This window comes from Neophocaena asiaeorientalis, unplaced genomic scaffold (genome assembly GCF_003031525.2).
Source record: "Neophocaena asiaeorientalis asiaeorientalis breed wild unplaced genomic scaffold, Neophocaena_asiaeorientalis_V1.1 scaffold79, whole genome shotgun sequence".
NCBI classification, from domain to species: domain Eukaryota; kingdom Metazoa; phylum Chordata; class Mammalia; order Artiodactyla; family Phocoenidae; genus Neophocaena; species Neophocaena asiaeorientalis.
In genome coordinates, this window is record NW_020175402.1 from 4,447,556 (window position 1) to 4,456,161 (window position 8,606).

Below are 8,606 nucleotides of genomic sequence, written 5' to 3' on the forward strand. Positions count from 1 at the left end.
AAAAAAAAAAAAAAAAAAAGAAGAAAGTGAAAAAGCAACTCGCAGAATGGGAGAAAATATTTTCAAAGCATTTATCTGATAAGGAACTTGTATCCAGAATATATAAACAGCTCTTACAACTCAATCATAAAGAACAAATAACCAAATCAAAAAATTGGCAAAGGGTACGAACAGACATTTCTCCAAAGAAGACATATAAATGGACAATAAACATATAAAAATTCTCAACAACAGCAAAAAGAGCTCAACGTTAAAAGTCATTAGAGAAATGCAAATCAAAACCACAATGAATTACTATTTCACACCCACTAGGATGGTTATAATTTTTTAAAAAATATGATAAAAGACAAGTGTTGGTAACAATATGGAGAAATTGGAACCCTTCTACGTTGTGGGCAGGAAAGCAAAATGCTGCAGCCACTGTGGAAAATAATTTGGTGGTTCTTCAAAAATTTAAACAGTTACAGTATGACTCAGCAATTCTATTCTTAGATAATATATACTCCAGAGAATTGAAAACATATGTTCATATAAAAACTTTTATATGAATGTTCATAACAGCTTTAGTTGCGATAGCTAAAAAGTGGAAACAACACATAAATCTAATATACTTCAATTAAAAAAAAAAAGAAACAACCCAAATGTCCATCAGTTGATGAATGGATAAACAAAATGTGGTATATTCATACAACGGGATATTCTTCATCTATAAAAATGAAGTACTAACACACGCTACAATGTAAACATTAAAAACATTATGTTAAATGAAAGAAGCCAGTCACAAAGATGACATATTGTATGATTCCATTTATATGAAATGTCCAGAATAGGCAAATATATGGAGACAGAAATTTGATTAGTGGTTGCCTAGAGCTGGGGGTTGGGAGGGGGAAATTGGGAGTGTCTGCTTTTAGTGTGATGAAGATATTCTAAAACAGGTCATGGCTGGCCTTCCCTGGCGGCACAGTGGTTAAGAATCCGCCTGCCAATGCAGGTGACATGGGTTCGATCCCTGGTGCTGGAAGATCTCAAATGCCGTGGAGCAACTAAGCCCATGCACCATGACTATTGAGCCTGTGCTCTAGAGTCCATGAGCCGCAACTGGAGAAGGCCCGCACGCAGCAATGAAGATCCAACACAGTCAAAAATAAATAAATAAAATAAATAAATTTAGAAAAATTTAAAAATAAAATAGGTCATGGTTAAAAATATATATGATCATAGGGAGGCCCCTATTCTTGCCTTCTTAACACTAGAATGCCTTCCTGGGGTTTCCATAAATGCCTCCTGCTAGAATGGGAGCTCCATGAAATGAGGGCTCTAGTGAAGTATCCATCAAAACCTACATGTCATTTCTCCAAAGAAGACATACAGATGGCCAACAAACACATGAAAAGATGCTCAACATCACTAATTATTAGAGAAATGCAAATCAAAACTACAATGACAGGGCTTCCCTGGTGGCGCAGTGGTTAAGAGTCCGCCTGACGATGCAGGGGACACGGGTTCGTGCCCCGGTCCGGGAAGATCCCACATGCCGCAGAGCGGCTGGGCCCGTGAGCCATGGCCGCTGAGCCTGCGCGTCCGGAGCCTGTGCTCCACAACGGGATAGGCCACAGCAGTGAGAGGCCCGTGTACCGCAAAAAAAAGAAAAAAAAATCTACAAACAGTAAATGCTGGAGGGGGTGTGGATAAAAGGGAACCCTCCTACACTGTTCATGGGAATGTAAATTGATACAGCCACTATGGAGAACAGTATGGAGGTTCCTTAAAAAACTAAAAAAAATAGAACTACCATATGACCCAACAATCCCGCTACTGGGCATATACCCTGAGAAGACCATAATTCAAAAAAACACATGCACCCCAATGTCCATAGCAGCACTATTTACAATAGCCAGGACATGGAAGCAACCATGGAAGCAATGTCCGTCAACAGATGAATGGATAAAGAAGATGTGGTACATATATACAATGGAATATTACTCAGCCATAAAAAGGAATGAAATTGGGTCATTTGTAGAGACCTGGATGGACCTAGAGAGTGTCATACAGAGTGAAGTAAGTCAGAAAAAGAAAAGCAAATATCGTATAATAACGTATATATGTGGAATCTAGGGACTTGCCTGGTGGCACAGTGGTTAAGAATCCACCTGCCAATGCAGGGGACATGGGTTCGATCCCTGGTCCTGGAATATCCCACATGCCACAGAGGAAATAAGCCCGTGCGCCACAACTACTGAGCTTGCGCTCTAGAGCCCATGAGCCACAACTACTGAAGCCTGTGCACCTAGAGCCCGTGCTCCACAAGAGAAGACACCTCAAGTGAGAAGCCCGCACACCGCAATGAAGAGTAGCCCCCGCTCGCCGCAACTAGAGAAAGCACATGCGCAGCAACGAAGACCCAACACAGCCAAAAATAAATAAATAAATATTTTTAAAAAATAGCATATATGCGGAATCTAGAAAAATGGTATAGTGATATTATATGCAAAGCAGAAACAGAGACACAGACGTAGAGAACAAATGTATGGATATCAAGGGAGAAAGGGGTGGGGAGGCAGGAATTGGGAGACTGGGATTGACAAATATACATTACTGATGCTATGTATAAAATAGACAACTGATGGGAACATACTGTATAGCACAGGGAACTCTACCTTATGCACTGTGGTAACCTAAATGGGAGGGAAGTCCAAAAGGGAGGGGATATCTGTATATGTGGCTGATTCATTTTGTTGTGCAGTGGAGGCTAACACAACATTGTAAAGCAACCATACTTCAATAAAAATTCAAAAAAACACCCCAACAGGACCTGTATGTCAGGCTCCCCACAACTTCAACTTAATGGTATGTGAACAAGAGCAGGCCCAGAGCAGAGTATTTCCACACACAAGCTCTGCTTTGGCAGAAATGGTGATGGAAATGGTGGCTTGGCACTCAACATCCCTTGCTCCCTCCTAGCATGCCTTCCTGTACTGCACAGGAGGAATGTGAAAAAACTACATTTCCCAAACTCCCTTGCAGCTAGGACACTGATTATGAATATGGTTGTGCTAATCCAGACACATCTGGATGAGGTTTGGAAGGTGAAAGTGAAGAGGTCAAAGGCTCTAGGTCAGCCTTTTTTACAACAGTATCAGCAGCAGGACCAGAGTCAAAGTTTGGAGCATCTTTTTTTTTTTTTTTTTTGCGGTACGCTGGCCTCTCACTGCTGTGGCCTCTCCCGTTACGGAGCACAGGCTCCGGACGCGCAGGCTCAGCGGCCATGGCTCACGGGCCCAGCGGCTCCGCGGCATGTGGTATCTTCCTGGACCGGGGCGCGAACCCGTGTCCCCTGCATCGGCAGGCGGACTCTCAACCACTGCGCCACCAGGGAAGCCCTGGAGCATCTTTTGTTTTCTTTTTCCTTGTGGATCTGGCATAGGTCTGGAGCCAGCCCTTACAGATTCTCCACCTTTCTGAGTGAAGCAAAGGGAGCAGCTCCCCAGCCTGGTCAGTTCTGTAGAGTTGTTCTGGAATTACTCCTGGAGGCCTAGTCTAGAACCAGCTCCCAGTCCCTTCTTGTTATTTTGGAAGATTTAGTGCCCTGTATGACATCCCTTTCCAATTGGCAATAGCAGTTTATTTATTTATTTATTTATTTAAACCATCATATGCTTTTTTTAAAAAATAAATTTATTTATTTTTGGCTTCTTTGCTTCTTCATTGCTGCGCGCAGGCTTTCTCTAGTTGCGGCGAGCGGGGGCTACTCTTTATTGTGGTGCGTGGGCTTCTCATTCCAGTGGCTTCTCTTGTTGCAGAGCACAGGCTCTAGGTGCACGGGCTTCAGCAGTTGTGGCATGCGGGCTCAGTAGTTGTGGCACGTGGGCTCTAGAGCGCAGGCTCAGTAGTTGAGGCTCATGGGCTTAGTTGCTCCGTGGCATGTGGAATCTTCCCGGACCAGGGATCGAACCTGTGTCCCCTGCATTGGCAGGCGGATTCTTAACCATTGCACCGCCAGGAAAGTCCCAATAGCAGTTTATTTATTTGCAGCTTAGCCTTAAGGAATACGCCAGCTTCGCCCATGTTGTCTTGCATGAAGACATGTAATCATTCTGAGCCTCTGTATCCTCATCTTTAGAATGGAAGTAAGAATACCCCACTGCGGATTAAATATGAAGTATTTTAAGCTAGCATACTACTTGACAACAGTTTCATGAACTGAAGCTCTCTGGTTCAGTTCAGGGGTGCTCGTAGCTTGGACTCCTGTGAGGTAACAAACAGACTCAGGCTACACCCTCCTTCCTCCCAGAAGTTCACCCCAACATTTCCTATCTCTGCATCCTTAAAACTCGGAGCCAAGTGGTGTAGGTCCCGTTGTGTCAGGTATGAGAGAGTAGGGCAGGGGAGAGACCACCAGATTGGGGCTTGGACCATCTAGGTGCCAGTAGCCCTCTTTTACAGATGAGAAGACTGACATTTAGGGAAGATAAAGGACTTGCTTAAGATCAACAAGCCACAGAGGCAGAGAATGGATCTGAAGGCACTTTTGTCCGACTGCGGAGTGAGGCCTTTGTTCAGCACACTACACAGACCTGTTACCTTTGGCACGTGATCCACTCCCCACTCTGTTTGAGGAAAGGAGGTGGCAACCTCATTTCAATGAGAAATTACCTCGAGAGACAGCCTGCTGTGGGCAAGGACACCACTCCAGGAAACTGGGGCAATTTGGGTACCACGAAGAGAATTCAGGAGGCAGCAGGTCCTTCGCTAGGATCTAGGTGAGATGACAACTCTGAGTGCTCACCCAAGGAGTCAGGAGAGAAAGATCTAGTCACTCGGCTGACGTCGACCTAAAACGTGCTATGCGTGAGGTGCCATGGTGGCTGTGGGAACGTGTGCTGTAGCAGGGAGCCCAGGCAGGGACCGTTAGTTGCCTACCCATCAGTAGGCCTCAGACCTTCCCAAGGACACCGTTCCCAGGGCCCCAGGAATTTCACACCTTCAGAGAAGGCCCCCAACCCCCATCCCGCCAACTGCCCACCTTTAAGGTTCAGTGGGCAACTTCCTCCTCTAAGACCGGACCCCAGTTCAGCAACCTATCCCACCTCTGAGGGTCTGCAGCCCTCATTTCAGGCAGACCGCTCCTCAGGGACACGAAAAATCCTGCCTTGTGTCATGATTACAGTGGAAAGAATAGGAGGCCTGGGCTGACCTCAAACCTACATCAGTCCCACTATACTTGTGTGGCCTTGGCCTGTTACTGAGCCTCTATGAACCTCTTTCTTCACCTGTAAAACATGGTTACTAATATCTACTTTGCTGGAGAGGTAAAGAGAGGTAAGCATGTACTGGGGCTCCTGTTCAGTAGATGGTCGTTCCTTCCTCCTGGCCCCTCTCCTGCTATTTCCTTTCGGATTACACCATCCTTCAGGGCAGAGGCAGGACCTTATTATCTCTTTACCCACAGCCACACCCGCACCCAGATGTTGCCTGACAAAACCTGTTAAATGAGTCAACAACTAGAAGCCTATGGTCTACATCACTCCATTTGTTTCATTCATTCGTTTGTTGAACAAAAGTGTCTTGAGTCTTAACCAGGTGCCAAGCCCTGTGCTTGGTGCCAAGGATATAAAACCCGAGGGGCCCACAGGCTGTGATAAAACAGACATGTGTGATATTATAGTCCAGTGTGATCACTGAGCTAGGGGCATCCAGTGGGGAATGTCTAACCTGGGGAGGTGGGGACAAAGTTGTCAGGGGAAGTTTGCTGGAGGAAGTGGGGCCTTGTCTGACTTCATTTAGTATCTGTGTCTCTCCAGCCATTAGAATGGAAGTACCATGGAGGCAGAGATTTTTGTTTTGTTCACCGCTGTGTCCCCAGCACCTGAAAGACTACCTGGTACATAGCAGGTGCTTGATCAGTACATGTGAATGAATGCATGAAACAGGCAAAGAAGAAGAGTTTTGCTCAGAGGCTCGGAGGCAGGAGACTGCTTGGCTCCTCTGGGCTCCTGCGTCACTTGCTCTTTTTTCAAGGGACACCATAACCCCATACAGGGCTCTGCTCCTCTCAAAGGCTCTCATACCCCTGTGTCCATTTCACAATAGCCCAGTGAGGTGAGCAGGCAGATACAACTCTCCCTACTCACCGATGGGGAAACTGATCTTTGGAGAGAAAAAGTGATTGGCTCACGGTCCCATGGCAAATTGGTGGCCTTGCTGAGAGGAGAACTCAGGTCTCCTGGCTCTGAAACCTGGCTCTAACCTGCTACCCTGAGGACAGGACTCAGTGCAAGCTGCGGTACTCAGCTGAGCTGGGTGTCTCAACCTTCAGACCCAGAGAGGGGACCTCAGCAGGCAGTAGAGGGAGATCATGGTCCTGAGAATGGAGACGGTATAATAACAGTAATGACGAAGAGGAGGAGGAGAAGTAGAACTTTTCTATTGTTATGATACATTTTGTTTTAGTAAGTTCAGTGCTAGACATCTATTCTTTCATTTATTCCTCACCACAACCCTGTGAGGTGGATATACTTCCCCCTATTTAACAGATAAAAAACTGAGCTCAGAAAGGTTAATTAACTCGTTTGAGGCCATACAGCCAATAAGTGGTAGAGCTGAATCATAGGCCAAGTCCGTTGAGCTTTTTACCATCTTTGCTCATCTACAAAGGGCAAAGGATATGGGACAGGTGTGATGCTACGATGCTGTATTCATGCTGGGGGCCAGGAGGCACTGCCAAGGTCAGACAGCTTTCTCCTCGCAGCAGAGTCTAGGGCTTTCGGTACCGGGAAGGCCCACGGTTCTGACACAGAGCTTCTCCTGCTGCCATAGCTGTCACACAACAGACACTTACAGATGCCTAGGTGCCTAGCACAGCTGGGATGTAAATGTAACCCAAACACCCAGGCTTCCCCATTTCTTGGGAATAAATGAGGGCATATTAATAGAAACAACTTAAATTTCACTCCAACCCAACCTTGCAACCGCCCTCAATTATTTCTCCTGTGGCAATTGAGTATTTTGGTTAACAGACCAAGACCCTAAAGTCAACCAGACTAAGTTCAAATCCCGTCTCTGCCACTCTAGCCTGCACCTTGAGCAAGTTCTGTGACATGCCTCAGTCTGTTTCCTTACCTACTTACAAAATAGGAATTGTAACAGACCGAGGTCTTGGGATGTTAGGAAGATTGTAGCAGACGGTGCATGGAAAGTGCTTAACCCAGCACCTCGCCCAGAGGAAGGGCAGGATGAATGGAGCTGCCGACAGGATTTTTCTGAGAGGTTCTGGGGACGGCTTGGTGGGCTCTCAATCATGCCACCTGAGGGATACTAGCAACTGCCTCCATGGGAAGCCAAGGATGCTGCCTCCGGAGCTCCTCCAGCACTGGGCCAGCAAGTCACTCTTAGGACACGTTCTGCTCTCAGTGATGAGAAGGGTGTCCCACTCATGCCCCAGGTCCCGCTTTGTCAGCAGAGGGTGAGGGAGCTGAAAAGGCACCTCTTGCTCTCCCATACATCAGAGCCCATCATAGTAGCAGCTCCTGGGACTCTGACAAGTGGGCTTGTTGATCATCCCGACCCTGTGGCTCTGGCTCAGCATCACGGCCATTTCATTCCCCAGGGAACTCCTCAGCCCTCGCACCCGTGGGCCTCAGGGATCCATGCCAGCCCTTAATGTCTGAACTTCAGCAGACTCCACACCTGCTTCTGGCCACACAAAATCTCCCAGATTGGGTAGAAAAGACTCTAATAAGTGATAATGATGAAAGCCTTTAAGAGACAAAGAGAGAAACTATTGCAGGAGCACAGAGCAGGGAGTCTTTTTTTTTTTTCCTGTCTGGACCAGGGAAGGCAATCTCACTGTGTCACTAATGACTCAGAATGCTTCCATGGCTCCTCAGACCCCAGTTTAGCCTATGAGGCCTTATCTGACACAGCCCCTGCCCAGGCCACCACAAAGTGTATGTGCCCTCACTTCATCCTGCAGCTTTATTTCACAGAAAAAGAAATGAGGCTCAGAGATTTTAAATGATTTGCTCAAGGTCACAAGACAAGCTAGAATTTGAACCCAGACCCAACCCCAGAGCCTGTGCTCTAAGAACCACAGAGTCATTTTAAAAACTAAATGAGCAACTTGTAAAAACACTTTGGAAAGCATACAAGAGAAATTAAAGGCACCATTCGTAGTAAATTAAAGACACCATTTGAGTTAACTTGAAAATATTTTCCTCATCTTGATCAAAACCCTCAAGGGAAAAAAAAAAAAAAAAACCCTCAAGGAACCCAATGATAATATCACCTCTAGATCTGGTCACTCTTAAGACATCAAAGGAGACCAAAGGGGTCAACAAGAGGTGGCTTACAAAACTGAGTGTCCTCCTTTCTGGACAGGGTGGGCAGGCACAGATTCTGGAAGACTGTTCCCTGTGGATTACGGCGATACCAGACTCTGCTCTGCCCTCAGCCAGAAGGAGCTGTGTAAAGCCCATTGCCCGGAGCACCATCAGGAGCTGAGAAGTTACGCTCATTCAAGACGGGTTCTGGCCAGCTCTTCCCAAAGTCTCCCATGGAACACTTATAAAGTAAGGATATTTTAGCAGAACACTCCCAGGAGGTCA